Source organism: Lepisma saccharinum, chromosome 7 (genome assembly GCF_977018435.1).
Source record: "Lepisma saccharinum chromosome 7, izLepSacc3.1, whole genome shotgun sequence".
Taxonomy (NCBI): domain Eukaryota; kingdom Metazoa; phylum Arthropoda; class Insecta; order Zygentoma; family Lepismatidae; genus Lepisma; species Lepisma saccharinum.
The window spans coordinates 84,078,508-84,096,201 of record NC_139235.1 but is presented as its reverse complement, the minus strand read 5'-3'; the positions used below and the strand labels follow the sequence as shown (position 1 = coordinate 84,096,201).

Here is a 17,694-nt window from a genome sequence, read left to right as displayed (position 1 = left end):
CCCCTCCCTTCCGACGTCCATGTAGGGAGATATTGACCAAGACATTTACCTAGGTACAGACTTGGTCACTTGCCGAGGCGATGTGATCAGCAACACACTTCGGTCGCCTTTACCTTCCCCAGGATTGCTCCCAGAAGCTGGGTGAACACCAGAGCTGCTCCATGGAAAGACTGCTGGGAAAATTCTCACCTGAGATCATAAAGGTAAAGTGTTCCCCTGTGCATAGCACCACGCCATGAAGGCGTATAGGGGGTGTGGAGGTAACGCCCCACACTTTCTTGATCCGGTCGTGAGTGGGGGTGATGTGATCAGCTACGAAAAATGATTCGGACCGAGCCTATCGTTGAGAAATGCCATGAAATATGCCATGGCATCTGAAATGCCATAATATTTCTCACTTTACACGGTAGCTTTTTGGTCATGGAGGAAATGTTAAGAAAAATGCTAAGGAAAATGCTTTCGTCTAAAGCGGGTTTAAAGAGGTGTCAAATGACGTCAGTTGTGACGTGTGCATTCTTTTCGCAGAAAGCAGAGCCGAGCTAGGTTCGCTCCTAGCTGCTGGGAAACATGTATGCTATCGTTTGTAGCGCACGCAGTGAGGCGTGACATATTCCATTATTTCCCTTCGTGCACGTTCATCGCCAGCAAATCACATCCTGCATGCACGAATTCCTCTACCTGTCTTACGCTGGGTCGGGATGTTCTCAGCAGGGATTTTTTCGTGGGAAAAGGGGAATTTCTCATTTTAAATAGGCAGACAAAATGGGAAATTATATTCTGTCCTGGGAATCTCTAGAGAACGGGAAGGAAAATAAGTCTCTGCGCAAGTGATGACGCTTGGGTCTCGACCAATGAACGCGTGAGAGGGAATGGGCTTGTAAGAAGGGGTAATGCAACTGCAGCAAGAGAGGATCAGTTGGGTTAGCATCACCGTACACTTGTACTAGGTTCCATTCAACTAAATCTATGAATGTGCAATGTCTTTCAACAGCGTTAATTTTTCGAACTTTGTGGTCCAGAAACAAGCAAGCGTGTACGGGCTGCGTCCTGCCTCTTAATTTCTTTATTCTTATTCGTGCTTGCTTATTTGATTTATTTGGTTCTTTTACGTCGATTTTGTGCCACTTTTGACTAATCGCGACGATGAGGATGTTTGATGACGGGGCAATCACAAAGCAAACCCATTCCCAGGCCGGGATTCGAACGCGGGACCTCTGGCATCGTAGCGCGCAGGGATCGCCGCAACCGAATTGCGTACACTTTAGATCCAGAATTGCGCACAAATCTCACTGACCTGTTTTGCGCACAGATTTTGATCGAACGTTGCCACTTTGATAGCTTTAAAGTCTGTGCGCAAAACTGTTTTTTTTCTTTTGACAAGAAGAGAGGGAGGAATTAGAAATAAAATAGTAAATCTCTTAAGGATTAAATAAAAAATATATTTTGACCAGTAAATGTAGCAAGTCAAGATAAAATTTTCATACCAATTTACTCAAACTCAAAAGTTAGGTTAGGATAATGACTGCACAACAAACACTTCTGTCAATCGAAGCTCGTGACCTTCGGTATAAATATGGAGATACTACACCGACCATTACATTCTAGTCCATCAATGAGGTTCATCCTCTATGCCTATCTAATGCTACCCTTCCAGCAAAAACACGTGTAAGTCCACACACACACACACACACACACAAACAAACACAACAGAAGTGAGAACGGCTTGAGAACATTTTACATCTGACAACATCGCCTCATTTTTTGTGCGCAATCCTGTACATTGTGACAGCTTGTCAACGGCTTATCAGATACCACTGATAAAACCGGAAAAGTGTGCGCAATCCGGCTGTAGCGGATAACCACTCCGCCACGGAAGTCTGTTTATACGCGTGCATTATGTAAACACGTAGAATACGATTTGTTGATGATTTTCTTTATTGTAGAAAATTACGTTGTGTAGTTATGCGGTTGCCTTCACGGACCTTGAGGCTGAAAATTTCCAGATCGGAACAGTCAACTTTGTTTCTCTGCTTTACTATAGCAAGGTCGAAGCTTCCCCTTGCCTCCTCCACACCCCTGGTCCTCCAGGGTTGCCACGCTTCTTCTAAGCTGCTCAGTCGACACTTCGCGCGTTGTACGTATGCGGTTGATTTCGTCGGTTGAAATTGATGCTCATTGGCAACACTGTACGCGTGTGGCGTGACCTTGACTGGACTGTTTTCGTGGCGAGAGCCCGAACAGGGAACGTGATTCAGGCTATATGAAAAGCTTAAAATTACTTCAACTCAACTGCAGGGGCTGTTTGTGGCAGCGCGCACTGCTCTGCTAACTTTCTTCCTCGCCTTCTTTGGACTGAATCCCGGAACAAAGTAAGAGTGGCGTCGTATAGTGGCGTCCTCAGAGTTTTTCGTTTGAATGAGCTAAATTTCGCTTTACTTCTTCCTCCGTTTTTTTCCTTGTCTCCCTCCTCTGTTTTCCTTCTTCCCTTCCTCTCTCTGCCCCTCAGTTTGTTATTCTTGCTTTAATGTTATCTATTTATATTTTTGACATTTACCGTCGCTTTTCTGCAACTTTTGGCTGATCGTGACGTTGATGATGAGTAGGGCCCGGGACTTTATGTTATAACATATTTTTAATTTGGCTTCGGATCAAATATTGGGGTGAGATCTTTGCATATCTGCTGAAAATCAGCCGAAATAGACAAACTTGACAAAACATATTTTGACATATTTCACCAATTTCGCGTTTTTACAACGTATTTCTTCAATTTTGTTGTAATAAGACATATTTCTGTATGATTTCGTAATTCTCTCGCACATAATCGGTTTATTTCATAATTTTTTCTTCGTAGCTTTAGCACAACGGATAGTTCATATTGTCGATGGCAGGATATGGAAATTGCGGAGGAAGAAAGGTGCCGTCTTTTCTTATACCTGCCGCAAAATTAGTTTGGTATTGAGAGCTGAAGGAACACGCTTCACGGTGTTGCCATATCATGCGGTACAGTACGCACTGCAGCCGTCTGGCGCTGTGTCGAGGAAAACGTGTTATGAAAAGGAACAACAATGATGAAATGTGTTATTGTTTTTCGAGGAAAATGGAATAACAATGATGACAACAATGATGAATGTGTTATTGTTTTTTTCTATTCATTTCTATCTCCCTTACAACATGAACGAATTAATGAAACGAGCATTGTTTACAGGTTACCTTTTCAATCCATTGTGAAAATATTGAATATATACACTTTCAATAATCATTTCTTTCCGAAGTCGCCGTTAAAGTCTGCCCGTCTTTCAATTATACCGCAACTGAAGTGCACAAAGTCCAGTTGGTGGGGCGTCTGACTTTCACGCGTGAGACCCGCGGTGGTTTGTGGAACTTTTTCAAATATCCCGAGCGGCTCCGGGGTCGACTCAGCCCAAGTGAGTACCTGGGGCAATCCTGTGGTAAAGGCGGTTGGTGAACCACATCACCTCCATAATATGGCCTAGGTCGAGAATGTGTGGAGATTTACCTCCACATCCCCATATGCCTCCATACTTTACTTTATTTTGCGTCCATTTTTTTTTTGTATGAGAATCCAAGATATTTTATGACTATCCTTAAAGATGTTTCCCCACCTTGAAAAAATGCCGAATCTTTCAACGAAACGCGCAGTTTCCCATCAGTGGGATGATCTTTCCTCCTATAATAAGAGTAAATATGGCCACAAATAGCATCTTGCTAAAAGGTATCTAAATTTGTCACGCGTTTACTGATATTCCTCTTCTTTCCTGGGGTTTCCAATTTTGAAGCCTCGCATTTATTTATTTATTTATTTCTACCACATTATATTTTTCTTTCCCTATGGTAACAATAGTGTTCTTAGACACGCCGAAAGCAGCAGCAGTCCTGTCCAGAACTTTGTTTACAGAAATGATTCGACCCCATTGTTTTTCTCTTGCTCAAATTATTTGCGCTCAGAACAAACCATCTCTCGCGTTTGACCTTTGAGAAGAATTCCTTTTTCTTTTAGTGCATGGCCTCTTTGGTACATTGTCATCTCGAGTATTGCCTCCTGTGCTTGACATTCTTTACACAAGCACACGACATACTCAAGCAGAACACAGAAAATTATGTACAAAAAATAACACACTAAAACAACACGCTATATACAACAAAGAATACTCTAAATTCAATAAACACTAAACAAACGGACTGGTTAAAATATCACAGTAAAGCAACGCAACAAACAAACAACACGTCCTCTCCCAACAACATGAAATCTGATCGCAGGAAGAATCGCCCGATAAGCGGCAACACCGAGAAAAACTTTTTCTGTTGCTAGGTAACCAGGGCCTGGGTGAAGCACTGGGAAGATTTTGATTGGCTCGCATGCCAGCAACCCACCCTCCCGCAGTGACGTAGACCCGATTTCAACACGTGGTTCGCAAGTGTCAATACCAAACTAATTTTGCGGCAGGTATAGTACAGAACAATAATACCCCACTTTTTTATCCCGCCGACAATTGATAGCCATGCAAACATTATTGAGGTAAAATGTTCTCTCTCATTGTTGCACGGGAACTAAAGAAGTTTCGTTCTCATTTCTTTGCCTTTTTCGCTTTTCACAAAAATCAGTCAAAAGTAAAAATAACTTTAGGTACATTACAGCCCTACTCTACTCTATCGGGTATGGGAGAAATTCGAGAGTACTGTTGTGCATATTTTTGGCTTTACTGGGAATATTTCTTCATTTCCTGACATATTTGTAATTTTTCATGACATATTTTGATGAGTAATGATAAGATAAAATTGATGAAGGGACACTCACAAACAACACTCATGCCCAGGTCGGGATTCGATCCCGGGACACCTGCTAAGCACTCCGCCTTGGATATCGTCTGAATTGAAATCATGGACAAATTTTGCCACTGCAAACAGACTAAATGCAGATGTGCATTGGAGGGACATTTTTGCCCCGGTGAAGGCACTCAAATGCCAACAGCTCTTCCAACCTGTGCGGCATTATTTGCAGGCTAACGAGGCACTGACGCCTTGAACCACGGCCATTGTGTCGTCCACATGTGTGCCTTAACTCGCTTCATCCTACTGCCATTCATCCCCTTCGTCGCGATTAGACAAAAAGAGTTAGAACAGCAGAAAGACGAACATGAATTCTACCACGCAGCCAGAGTGACCCTGAGACCGAGGGAGGGCCGGCATATTTCATCTCCTGGAAGCTCCAGCATCATCAATGGAGCAGGGATGCTTCCACGCACTCTGGAAGCAATCTCCGGAAACTTTCCCACGATGCCTCTCTCGGTCGTCTACCTACGCCGCCTGCGGGGCTCTGAAAAAGAAGTAAAAAGAGAAGACAAAGAGAAAGAAGAAAAAATCCAAGAATCACGATGGAGAATTTCTCGGGAGATAACGGGAAAGCGAGTAAATCCCCCCGTGCCATCACAAACAACGCGGCACGAAGCTCATGGGAAGGGGTAAGGATTTCCCAACGTTTGCTGCATTACCTTCGACGTCGTGATCTACGCGTGTTCAACCGTTTTCCCGAACGCACGATCCCTCAATTATCACCAGTTGTCCATTCCCGAAAGCTCGGAATGAGATATCAACAAGTGTCGGACATGTACTCGTCATCCGTGCTTCTTGTTATACGAGGTACAGTCAGCAGCAAAAAATAATGACATCTAGAGCCTGAAGTGCTCGCTTTCCTGCAAGGTGTTATGTGTGTTGCCCAACTGTACGGCGTTAAGTGGATTTGTAATAGCAAATTTCAGTGGCAACTTCTACCACCGCCGTAGGGTTAGGTAACACACATGACGCCTCGTAGGAAAGCGAGCATTTCAGGATTTAGGTGTCACATTTTTATTGTCGGTGACTCTACGTTCCAAAAGTTATCACAGTCTTTAGTTTCTACTGGGAAAAGTGATATTTTCGTACCTGATAAAATCAGGTCCAGGAATTTTAAATAAATTCAATTCCGGTCCAGGAGAAAAATCAGCAAGCGTAAATGGGTTCTGGACCGTAAAGAACCTTTTTATCTTTAAAATATTTCAATTCGGTCCAGGAACCTTTTTTCCGATCAATTTAGATACGGTCCAGGAACCTTTTTCTTCCGAATCAGTTTAAATAGGGTCCAAGTTCCGTTTTGAAATGAAACAATACGCAACTTTTATCGAATACGGACCTGACGATAAACAATTATCCACTTGTGAGCATGAAAGACTAATCCAGGTGCTGACTGGCTGTCTCGAGAATCTAAGGTACAAGGTAGAAATGGGCGAAACGCAAACGCTGCAGTCACGTTGCCCCTCTCCATGTAGCTCCATTCACTCGCCCGCGTTCCTTCACTTGGTTGTAGCAGCACTGCCTTTCTCTGTTGTGATAACTGCCGAGAACACAGCAGCCTCACGCATCCACGACTCCTATTGGCTGTGGTTCGTGGATCGGATGCCGGAGCAACACGTGACGGGTATGTTTGAACTCAATGTGATGCCACACTAATATAGTTCATTACGTTAGTAACTCTTCGACAAGGGAGTTTTTGAATCTGGCCCACGAGAGAACAACAGCGTTTTGATTTATTCCCTGCGCTACATTTTCTACAACCGCACTGTGACATTCCAATGTGAAACTACTACCCCTACTACCATTTTGCCTTTGAAGAACTTTTTAAACAAAGATTACATATGATAATTACGAAATATTTTATAGTGCACTATCTGATTGCTCGGCGTTGCCCGGGCATTTGTTTATCCCAATCGTCTATTAGACAGGAAAATAATGAATTCTAACTATAGTGTTAAATGAACGTGGAGTTGAAAGGCATTGGGGGTGTCACTATTCATCTTAGCGACCCCGAAAGCCATGGATGCCACACTAATATCGGTCGTTTTACATGTCACCCCCTTCCCACTCCAACCCCTAGGTGTGCCAGGGATGTCTTGGAGTTGAACGGCATTGGGTGAGTCACTATTCATCCCAGCGGCCCCGAAAGCTATGGATGCCACACTAATATCGGTCGTTTTACATGTCACCCCCTTCCCACTCCCAACCTAGGGGTGCCAGGGATGTCTTGGAGTTGAACAGCATTGGGAGAGTCACTATTCATCTTAGCGACCCCGAAAGCCATGGATGCCACACTAATATCGGTCGTTTTACATGTCACCCCCTTCCCACTCCCACCCCTAGGTGTGCCAGGGATGTCTTGGAGTTGAACGGCATTGGGTGAGTCACTATTCATCCCAGCGGCCCCGAAAGCTATGGATGCACACTAATATCGGTCGTTTTACATGTCACCCCCTTCCCACTCCCACCCCTAGGTGTGTCAGGGATGTCTTGGAGTTGAACGGCATTGGGAGAGTCACTATTCATCCCAGCGGCCCCGAAAACTATGGATTCCACACTAATATCGGTCGTTTTACATGTCACCCCCTTCCCACTCCCACCCCTAGGGGTGTCAGGGATGTCTCGGAGTTGAACGGCATTGGGTGAGTCACTATTCATCCCAGCGGCCCCGAAAGCTATGGATGCCACACTAATATCGGTCGTTTTACATGTCACCCCCTTCCCACTCCCAACCTAGGTGTGCCAGGGATGTCTTGGAGTTGAACGGCATTGGGAGAGTCACTATTCATCCCAGCGGCCCCGAAAGCTATGGATGCACACTAATATCGGTCGTTTTACATGTCACCCCCTTCCCACTCCCACCCCTAGGTGTGTCAGGGATGTCTTGGAGTTGAACGGCATTGGGAGAGTCACTATTCATCCCAGCGGCCCCGAAAACTATGGATTCCACACTAATATCGGTCGTTTTACATGTCACCCCCTTCCCACTCCCACCCCTAGGGGTGTCAGGGATGTCTCGGAGTTGAACGGCATTGGGTGAGTCACTATTCATCCCAGCGGCCCCGAAAGCTATGGATGCCACACTAATATCGGTCGTTTTACATGTCACCCCCTTCCCACTCCCACCCCTAGGTGTGCCAGGGATGTCTTGGAGTTGAACGGCATTGGGTGAGTCACTATTCATCCCAGCGGCCCCGAAAGCTATGGATGCCACACTAATATCGGTCGTTTTACATGTCACCCCCTTCCCACTCCCACCCCTAGGTGTGTCAGGGATGTCTTGGAGTTGAACGGCATTGGGAGAGTCACTATTCATCCCAGCGGCCCCGAAAGCTATGGATTCCACACTAATATCGGTCGTTTTACATGTCACCCCCTTCCCACTCCCAACCTAGGGGTGCCAGGGATGTCTTGGAGTTGAACGGCATTGGGAGAGTCACTATTCATCCCAGCGGCCCCGAAAACTATGGATTCCACACTAATATCGGTCGTTTTACATGTCACCCCCTTCCCACTCCCACCCCTAGGGGTGTCAGGGATGTCTTGGAGTTGAACGTCATTGGGAGAGTCACTATTCATCTTAGCGACCCCGAAAACTATGGATTCCACACTAATATCGGTCGTTTTACATGTCAGCCCCTTCCCAACCCCACCCATAGGGTGCCAGGGGTGCCTTGGAGTTGAACGGCATTGGGAGAGTCACTATTCATCCCAGCGGCCCCGAAAACTATGGATTCCACACTAATATCTTTCGTTTTCGATTATTTTTACATGTCACTCCTTTCCAACCTTCACCCGAGGGGTGCCAGGGGTGTCTTGGAGTTGAACGTCATTGGGAGAGTCACTATTCATCTCAGCGACCCCGAAAACTATGGATTCCACACTAATATCGGTCGTTTTACATGTCACCCCCTTCCCACCCTCTACCCTAGGGTGCCAGGGGTGTCTTACCCCCACAGTATTTCTTTCGAGATTACAAGTGATACGTGTACCAAGTTTGGTTGGAATCGCTCCAGGCGTTCGAGAGTTATGCCGGAACAAATACACACACATACATACACACATGCATCCATTTTTAATGCCCTCCCCTTATATCGCAGCTAGATAATATCCACATTTCCAATTCCAGCTCACTCCGAAAAAAAATCCTGCCTACGCTATTGACTGGAACTGTTCTGTAGGCGAGAACGGCTACCAATTCGGATACGGTCCAGGCCTCACAGCTGTGACGTCACTTTTGTTGTGGAAAGCGCGGCAAATTATGCTGAGGTAAGAAAAATATGGCTCTTTCTGAAAGGTCCGAAATAAGTCTTGAAGTACGGTCTTGTCGGAAGTGACGTCACCTAGTGCAGGTCGAAAGCGCAAAGTAAACGAGCAATCGAGCCCATAGCGCGCAGCACGCGAGATTGTAGTCTTCTTTAATAGACTTCTGCACTCGTTGTTCATTTGTTTGAAATCGTGGAAGTCGAAAGTCAACCATGTTAGGTGTAGTTCTTGTAATGTGTGGAAATGTAAGTACAAGAACTTTTTAAAATGCCATGTGATTTCCATGGTGAAAAAAAAAGTGTTTAAAACGCAGGAAAAACCATGTGTTCTTAGTTTTATGTACCGATCGTATTTGGCGCTGCAGTCGTCGAAGTGCAATTCGAAAGATTTCCAGTCCAAGACTTCGAGACTGAACTGCGAGACCGTTCTCTACGTTTTGGACACGTCCAAAATGTGTCCAAGTCAACCATATCACAACTCCCGCGAACGATCTGCCAACACTGAGATCTCGTGCTTTGTGCATTGTCAGCGTCTGCTTCAGGCTCTTTCCCACGACTCGGAGAAAGTGTGAGCGACTGTGGGTGAAAGGTTGCTGGAGCAGTGCAGTCTCTCTCTTCCGCCCTTTTGCTCTTTTGTGTTCTTTTTCGCTGCTTTTTTCCTGCAAGACAAAACAGCATGCACGGTCTTCAGCCAGGAACGGAAAGTCGAACAGGAAATGCTACGTAACGTGTCTACGGATTAACCCATTAGTGCCCAGAATATTTTTTTTTCAGATATCTGTTTTATACTTAAATATAAGGCTATTGAGGGTCAGATATTATGCTTAACTGCAGTTTTGATATGATATCTTTACTTGTTAATGAGTGGAGGGGGGCCCACAAATGTGGGCACTGGGCACTAATGGGTGGGGTGTTTACTTGCCCACAAATGTGGGCACTGGGCACTAATGGATCTCCTGATATTTATTATACTAGAGCAATTATAATAAGTCACACTTCTACAAGAGCTTTAAAGTAATTTATAATGCAAAGGTTCTAAATTTATGAAAGTACAGTTGGTCTGTTCAACATTTTATGCACTGAAGTATACTAGAATTTACATAATATCTCCTCGTATATATAATGGTAGATTTTTTTTCTTAGTAAATTACTCCCAAAATATTTCGTCTTCATGAGCTTCAAATAAATTTATAATGCAAATTTCTGGATTTAGAAAATTATCTCTTCGATTGTTCGAAAGTTTATTTGTGACTGTGAAACCGTTCAAAACATTTGATATGACATCCCACGTTGCACTTTCTGCACTTTTTCCAAGTATTCTTCTTGCACTCTCCACATCGTATTTGTGTTTTGTTGGTTTCCAAGATGTGAAGAGCACCATCTAGTCGAATATTATCGTCAACTCGTATCTTCCCAGTTGTGGATACTCGTGACTGCCATGGACGCTCTTGTGTGCACCTAGCCAAATAATTCAGAACTACAAAGCGGGTGAATGCGAGAAGATCTAGAACCTGCTGGTGTCCAATGGGTGTTAATCTGTACAGCTGCCAAGCATTATTCATTGTAACATTTAAAAAATAAGCAATGAGCTGCCAGTACCATTTTCGGTTTCGAATTGTGATGCGGTAAGTAGATATGTTCTGATCCTTTTGGTCTATTCCACCCACGTAAGTGTTGTACCTCGCAATGCAAGCTGGCTGATCTATAAAAATGTGCTTCTTTTCTGCTCGACACCATCTTTTACTTTTCCCCAATGGATGCACACCACAGCTCGTCGATGCTACAGTTACAACGTTGTTGTCATCGTATTGCACCAAAGTTATTGCAGATTTTGTGCCCGTGACCTGGTTATACGAACCACGGATTTCCTTCTTGAACACTTTGGAATTAATGAGAGGCACCTTTTCAACTCGATTTACTCGATTGTACCAACTGCATCATGCCCTTTTTCAAGTAAGGAGTCAAACAATCTGAGGGACGTAAAGAAATTGTCCATGTACAGGCAATATGTAGTATCAGGTGGCATTTTGTTGAACAGTTTCGTAACAACAGAACCACCTACTCCAAGTTCAGGAATAGTATTACCTGTTGAGGCCCCCTGGTATGGTTCAACCTCGAAGCTGATTACTAGATAAATGTGTGATATCAAAATCTTCTTCAGAAGCTCTATCCTCATCGCTGGCCAATGCATTTTCAGGTGGTTGAATATACACATCCGCATGAAGTACGTCATCCTCTTCAAGAAGAGCTGCGATATCTTCAACATTTAGCCTGGAAAGAAAAATAAATGCTTGTATTTATCTGATACCATTAGATATAAACAAAATTTCATTTAACTTGAAAAGAACGAACGGCAAGGAGGCATTAAATGACACTATTTCCAAGCCTACCTTTTATGCCCTTCCATTTAGAAAAAATCCGATGGCTATATAACAAAACATATACAAAGGAAATCCGTTTCCGCAATGAAGAAAACTCATAAACTTCAATCGTTTTGGTATATAATTTATAAATGCGATGTAGTAAATATTCTATGTTCCTTTTGCAACCAATGTGTTTTGTGTAAACTACAATTCATGTAAAATATAGGTCTACGGCTCAATGTTAAAAAAAAAGTAGCTACGAAAACTGCTGTAGAAGTTCACCCACCCTCTTGTGCCCAGTGCCAACAAAAGTGGGCAGTAAAAATTAAACCATTACTGTTACTATGCTATGAAGTTCAAAGAATTTTTTACTTTATAATAATAAACATACGTCATAGTAGTTTAAAATGACCCTAACAAATAATAGGTAGACCTGTTTAAAAACAATGAGAAAATAACTTACCTTCTGGAACTCGCCATGCTCGTAGGCTTATCAACTACAACGTACTTCAACAATAGCTCGCGCCAAAACGAATGCAACGTTCAATTTGATAACGCTACTGCAGATCACTGTTGCCAACTCGTAAGTGATAATACCAACAATTTCACGATCAATTTTTATTTACATGGTTTGTGGGCATGATCAATAACTGCCAACAGGCGCCAACAAATGTGGGCACTGGGCACTAATGGGTTAAGACGCCATGTGCACAGACTATAAACATTGTCTGTGTGGTTCGTATTCAAATATGCTGTAGTTTTTATGCGTCTTTTTCGTGGTTTTCCGTTCACACTTACTCAGGACATATTTTGGAGGACTTGGGATCGCCGACTGGGTGCTCGAGCGCCTTAGTTGTCGACTCGACACCGAAGTTCCTGGGCATGAATCCCAGTCTGGGCATGAGTATTTCCTGTGAGTGTCCCTTCATCCATATCATGTCATCATCACTCATCATCATCGTCGCGATTCGCCGAAACTGGCTGGAAAGCGACGCTATACAACACACAAATAGTCAAGGGTTGGGTAGTTTGCTCAGAAAAGTAACGCGTCACAGTTACCGTTACCCTGCTCCGAAAAGAAACGCGTTATTGTTACGTTATTTCTTAAAGTAATGTCTGATTTTTCCATGCTCCCAATAAATAACGCGTACGTTACAGTTATTTTGCTTCCAAAAGTAACATGTTGCCCTTATTTTTTGCTCTAGGAGTAACGCGTTAACCTCAGGCTACTCTTGCTTCCGAAGGTAACACGTTTCCGTTACTCTGCTTTCAAAGGTAACACGTTACCGTTACTCTGCTTCCAAAGGTAACACGTTACCGTTTCTCTGCTTCCAAAAGTAGCACATTACCGTTTCTCTGCTTCCAAAGGTAGCACGTTACCGTTTCTCTGCTTCCAAAGGTAGCACGTTACCGTTTCTCTGCTTCCAAAGGTAGCACGTTACCGTTTCTCTGCTTCCAAAGTTAACACGTTACCGTTACTCTGCTTCCAAAGGTAGCACGTTACCGTTTCTCTGCTTCCAAAGGTAGCACGTTACAGTTACAATGCTTCCAAAGGTAACACGTTACCGTTTCTCTGCTTCCAAAGGTAGCACGTTACCGTTTCTCTGCTTCCAAAGGTAACACGTTACAGTTACAATGCTTCCAAAGGTAGCACGTTACCGTTTCCAAAGGTAGCACGTTGCCGTTACTATGCTTCCAAAGTTAACACGTTACCGTTACTCTGCTTCCAAAGTTAACACGTTATCGTTACTCTGCTTCCAAAGGTAACATGTTACCGTTTCTCTGCTTCCAAAGGTAGCACGTTACCGTTTCTCTGCTTCCAAGAGTAACACGTTACAGTTACAATGCTTCCAAAGGTAGCATGTTACCGTTTCTCTGCTTCCAAAGGGAGCACGTTACCGTTTCCAAAGGTAGCACGTTACCGTTACTATGCTTCCAAAGTTAACACGTTACCGTTACTCTGCTTCCAAAGGTAACACGTTACCGTTTCTCTGCTTCCAAAGGTAGCACGTTACCGTTTCTCTGCTTCCAAAGGTAACACGTTACAGTTACAATGCTTCCAAAGGTAGCACGTTACCGTTTCTCTGCTTCCAAAGGTAGCACGTTACCGTTTCTCTGCTTCCAAGAGTAACACGTTACAGTTACAATGCTTCCAAAGGTAGCATGTTACCGTTTCTCTGCTTCCAAAGGGAGCACGTTACCGTTTCCAAAGGTAGCACGTTACCGTTACTATGCTTCCAAAGTTAACACGTTACAGTTACTCTGCTTCCAAAGGTAACATGTTACCGTTACTCTGCTTCAAAAGTTAACACGTTACCGTTACTCTGCTTCAAAAGTTAACACGTTACCGTTACTCTGCTTCCAAAGGTAACACGTTACTGTTTCTCTGCTTTTAAAGGTAGCACGTTACCGTTTCTCTGCTTTTAAAGGTAGCACGTTACCGTTTCTCTGCTTCCAAAGGTAGCACGTTACCGTTTCTCTGCTTCCAAAGGTAACACGTTACAGTTACAACGCTTCCAAAGGTAGCACGTTACCGTTACTATGCTTCCAAAGTTAACACGTTAGCGTTACTTGTTTCCAATAGAAACGCATTATGGTTACGTTATATTGACCCCATAAGTAATGCCTTGCCGTTATCCTGCTTCCAAATGTATATTTTCCGATGGCACAGATATCGTGACGTTATAGTACTTCCAGCAATCAAAACCGTATCCGTCGTAACCTTTGAATTACTGGGTGGCATATACTTAAGGCTCGGCTGGACATTTGGCACCCGAATGGGCGATTTTTTTCAAATTCTCCTCTCCATTCGAAGAACCTCTTTGAAGTTCCAATATATAATAATAAGTTACGTACACTTAGAATTCCTTCTAGAGCATTGACGTGAATTTTCGTGTAGTTTTCTTTCACTGTTATCTAGATATTATCAATACTGTAACAGACTTACATAATCGCGAAATTATGGATAATATCTAAATAACAGTGAAAGAAAACTACACGAAAATTCACGTCAATGCTCTAGAAGGAATTCTAAGTGTATGTAACTTATTATTATATATTGGAACTTCAAAGAGGTTTTTCGAATGGAGAGGAGAATTTGAAAAAAATCGCCCATTCGGCTGCCAAATGTCCAGCCGAGCCTTAATAACGTTGTATAGGTTATTGAGGGAAACGTTATTCCTCCCTCTGACGACGCCAGTGATTAAAAACCCAACCATTCCAGTGCTCACCTGTACAACATGATATCGCCAGTCGAGAAATCTTTCTACGTTAACGAATGTAGAAGGAACTCGCCAGTTGAGCACCAAGGAGATTTACGGAGCTTGACAATCCTAATTGAATATATATTCCCTGGAAGATGGTACGGGACAATTTAACGTGCAGCAGATGCCTCGCACGCCTTGGCGCCCAATTATGCAGGCGCTGTCTTCACCTGTTGATTTGCCCACCTGTGGCCGACCTCCCTTTCCCACGATGCTGGGTGGTGAGTGAACTCTTGTTTATTTATGCCTTTAGCCTTCCCCTGTTCAGGCGCGACCTTCTCCGTGGAAGCACAAGGTCGCAACTCGAACCGTCTTCAGGTGTAAGGTGAACAACAATAATGGAATGCCTACGTCAATTGTTGGGCAAATTTATCATGATTTTCATGGGATTGTATGATCAATACTTGGGAACATGTTGCGTCTGCTGACAAATTTTCTGGACTGACAGTGTTGCCAAATCAAGAGTCTATGCCACTAATATGAAATGTTTTCACTTTGACTATAAAAATAACTATTCCCAAACCCATGAAGTAAAGCGTTGCATACCTATTGCCTTCAGATCACATAATAGCACGGCGCCAGTCACAAAATTGCTGATTTTGCCCCTATTTCGTTCTGGAAATTAGCATTTGGGGGGGGGGGGAGCCTTGAACTTTCAGTCACTCTAGAATTCCTCAAGTGAACTGGCGACCAAAATTTTTTTCGACGATGCTTCATAGTACAGAAAACCTGACGGAAATGCCTCCCACAGTTTTCATGTTATAAGCGATGATAAAATTAGGGGTTGCCAACTTTTGAAACACACTCTACTAAATGTGTTTTTTCTCAGGGGGACAGCAGTGCTCAAAGTGGGTATACTTTCAGCAAACAAGGAAAATGGAATTACGGGGGGGGGGGGAGTAATTGAACCTGTCAAGCGTTTTACATACCTAGGAGTAACATTCTCTATGACTGGAAGTTGGACGTAACATATACAGACAAGAAAAAGCAAGGCAAGCTCGCAATAGACCAGGTAGTACGTACAGTCACGGACACTTCTGGGTTATAACAATTCCATTAACTTTCAATGGAACCGTTACAACCCAGAAGTGTCCATGACTGTACAATAAGTAAAGTACCTCAAATGCCGTTCTCAGTGATTCAGAGTTTGTACAAGTCAATAGTAACAGGAACCATGAACTATGGGGTTGAATTGTGGGGAGCTAGAGGGGGGGGAGCATAGTCACAAGCATCCAAACAGAATTCCATAAAAAAGTGACGTGTGTAAGTAGAAGAACTGCCAACTGGGGAGTTCTTAAAGAACTAGGTCTAAACAGAGAGACAGTTCAAGCTCGGATGAGAGCTTTAAAGTATTGGCTTCAGCTGGCAACGGAGGGTAACACGACACTGCACAGGGAAAAATGTTTGTTTGGATTAACCAAAAAATGGTAGTGGTGAACAAATCGTTTGTTTAAATAGGCTGATCATCCAAACAATTGTTCACCAGTACCAAAAGATTTGGTCTAGTTCTATTTGTTTGTCGTAAACAATTTTTTGGTTACCAAAACCAAATATTAATTTGGTAAATCTAACAAAATCAGCGTTGCCAACCTATAAGCTGCGAAAAGTGCTGATTGAACAGTGAAATTATGCCAAAATGGTACTCAATGGTGCTAGAACATTTAATATTATTATTATTATTATTATTATTATTAAAGAACAAAAAACTGCCACTCTCACTGTACACGAAATCTTGACTTGTTCACACTGATCCAAAATTGTTTCCTTTCCAGGCAGGGATGGGAACCAAAGAGTGTTAGTACTCATGTTTAGAAATTCTTCCAAATATATTTACAAACACAAATAAAAAGAATCAGAAAAAAAGAAGCACAGATACACTTAAACTCATGCTAATAAAATACACACACAAACAATATTAGCTACACGCTTTTTTTTTCAGAGGGCAACGGCACAGAACGGTTTTCAAAATGGCAAGATGCGGACCGAATCGAACACCAGAAGAAGACAAATTGATTTGCTAACATTCGACTTGAAACATTGTCACAAAATTCGCCGACAAGGAAAGGCGGAACATTAGCTTTATTTGCGAATCCAACTTTCTAAGATTTCCTGTCATAAATATTCCTCTGGAAAATAAGGCACCACAAATGGCTGACCCCTTGCGTCGGTGCTGAGAAAGGACAAACCAGAGGGTGGGCCTCCTCTACCCTCTTCCACGATTTTAGGACAGGAAGATGCGGAAGAGATGAAAGACATTGGCGAGTGTGCTGGGATCTGGACCGGTTTACTCTATTTTGTTGGAAACATGACCACTCCTGAAATAGAGATGTCGAGGTACTTTTTTTTTCTTTTTTTTTTTTTTACTTCTTCAGAGTTCTTTCCTTTGAATTAAACTTCCACCGCTCAGACTCAGAGCGGTTGTTGATTATGCTAGATTTGGCTGTTATGCCGAACACAGGGTGCTAGGTGCCAATGACAGTTAAAATATGCTAGGGTTGGCATCGCTGAACAAAATATAGACCATTTGTTTAGCAAAACCAAATACTTTAGTCAAAATTACCAAACGATTTGTTAAATAATTTATTCACAATTACTTATGATCTGGCTAATTTTAGCTAGGGTGGATAGTTTGTAGAAACTAACTGATTTCAAAATACACATTCAGAATAGAAAGTTCACGTGAACTAACCGTTTTCGGAACGTGTTTGTATTTCTGCACCACGGGAGAGAGGAGAGGGTTTTTTTTTTTTTTTTTTTTTTTGCTAGTGTTAACCCGTTGAGAGGGTTATGCCCTCACTTCGGTAAGTGATTTCATTGTAAGTTATGTGTCCTTCATCATTTTGGATGGTCTAAGTGCTTTTTTATATTGCAGAATATTTTTTCTTATTAAGATTGGTGATTCGTATGTGCTAACTTACTTTTGGGCATGGTTGAGAAGATTGTAAATATGGATTT

At 43.0% G+C, this 17,694-nt stretch overlaps 1 protein-coding gene across 1 annotated transcript in view; it reads left to right on the top strand.

Moving 5' to 3' along the window:
• LOC145989976 (meteorin-like protein) overlaps positions 1 to 17,694 on the top strand; it is a 269,077-nt gene that overhangs the window by 114,340 nt on the left and 137,043 nt on the right. The window lies entirely within an intron of this gene.